Source organism: Branchiostoma belcheri, unplaced genomic scaffold (genome assembly GCF_001625305.1).
Source record: "Branchiostoma belcheri isolate BF01 breed outbred unplaced genomic scaffold, Haploidv18h27 scaffold113, whole genome shotgun sequence".
NCBI classification, from domain to species: Eukaryota; Metazoa; Chordata; class Leptocardii; order Amphioxiformes; family Branchiostomatidae; genus Branchiostoma; species Branchiostoma belcheri.
The window spans coordinates 775,130-776,620 of NW_017802525.1; the positions used below are offsets into that span (position 1 = coordinate 775,130).

At 44.3% G+C, this 1,491-nt stretch overlaps 1 protein-coding gene across 6 annotated transcripts in view; it reads left to right on the plus strand.

Moving 5' to 3' along the window:
* The window catches only part of LOC109462181 (puromycin-sensitive aminopeptidase-like), a 29,861-nt gene that overhangs the window by 23,384 nt on the left and 4,986 nt on the right, over positions 1-1,491 (plus strand). The gene's annotated exons all lie outside the window — the stretch shown is intronic.

Here is a 1,491-nt window from a genome sequence, read left to right on the forward strand (position 1 = left end):
AATGCAATCAATATTATGTCCCCTAAATTTTGCTGTAACTAGTTCTATCTGTCAATCACAACATAAAATGTAGTGCTTTCAGTCGTAAATTTTCAACTGTAACTTTTAAAATTCACTGATTCACTGACTTAATCTATAGGGTTTTAAAGTTCAGAAAATGGCAAGTGTTATTTTACTTAACCTTACAATATTCAGCACCATTGAGTGTTGCCATGACAACTGCCGTTGTCCAATCAGGTGTATGCGACGGTGCTTCGCCATGGCGATGAGCAGACGTACGAGCAGCTGCTGGACCTGCTGCGGAAGGCGGACCTGCACGAGGAGAAGGTCCGCATTCTCCGGTCGCTCGGCTCCGTCAGCCAACCACAGCTCATCCAGAGAGTGCTCGACTTCGCCTTGTCGGTAGGTGCTGGGGCTGACCAATCAGGATGCTTGTTGTGCCCCCAATTCAGCCAATCACGTGGTAGTATCCAGTGAAGAGCTGCAGTTGCCACCAATGTGTTTTGCCTAACTATTGTATCAGGCATCTTCCTTGTTAAAACCAGTACTACATGTAATTATAAGCAAATTAGGGACAGTTTTGGAGTTTCCATGTCCGCATTCTCTGGTCGCTAGGCTCCGTCAGCCAACCACAGCTCATACAGAGAGTGCTCGACTTCGCCTTGTCGGTAGGTGCTGGGGCTGACCAATCTGCTTGTTGTGTACCCATTTCAGCCAATAAGGCCACACCAATTTAATTTCTTGGTTAACGGATTCGCCCGCTTCATTTTTTTCTGATTTGCAAATAAAAATAAAAATTCAGAATCAACTGCAAAATGATCATATTTTGCCCTGAACAGTTGAAAACAGTCCTTTTCATCCTAGTTGTTACAGTTATTCCATCTTTCAATGCAGTGGTATCATTAAAAGCTCAAAATTCATTGTTTAAATTTTGAACCAGTCTGGTGTGTTGACTTCATGGCTCCTATCGTACCATTTTGGGCCATAATAGGATGCCTAGGCCTGTTTTTATTACTCCGTGAAGGAGGTCAGGACCTCCGGACGGAGTGTTGTAATCGGCTGATTTTTCATGTTCGCAGTCAAAACACTGGGTTGTCTTTGTGTAATCGGCACGCAATTTTATACGCCGTCTGCGGGCATGCCCGTGTTGATGCACGAATGTGTATTTTTGCCGTTGCTGCTTTCGCGGTCAATGTAATATCGCAGACGCACCCCTACAATTACGAGGCGAATTGGAATGGTCCAGAAAAACGCGTTGTTTGGAATAGCAGTGGGGGGGGTAAAAGTTCATGCAGATACGGGGTGGTTTTTATAAGTGGTTCCAGATGTTTTTGCCCATGGTTAAGAGATGCCAAGTTTTTTGGAAGATGTTCGCAGCCAAAACGCATTCTTCCGTACGTCGCATTTCTGTGTAATTTCGCATGTGGTGTTGCATTATGTCCGGGATGATGCACGTCTTTTTATTTTTACCGTAGCTGTTTTGATATTGGA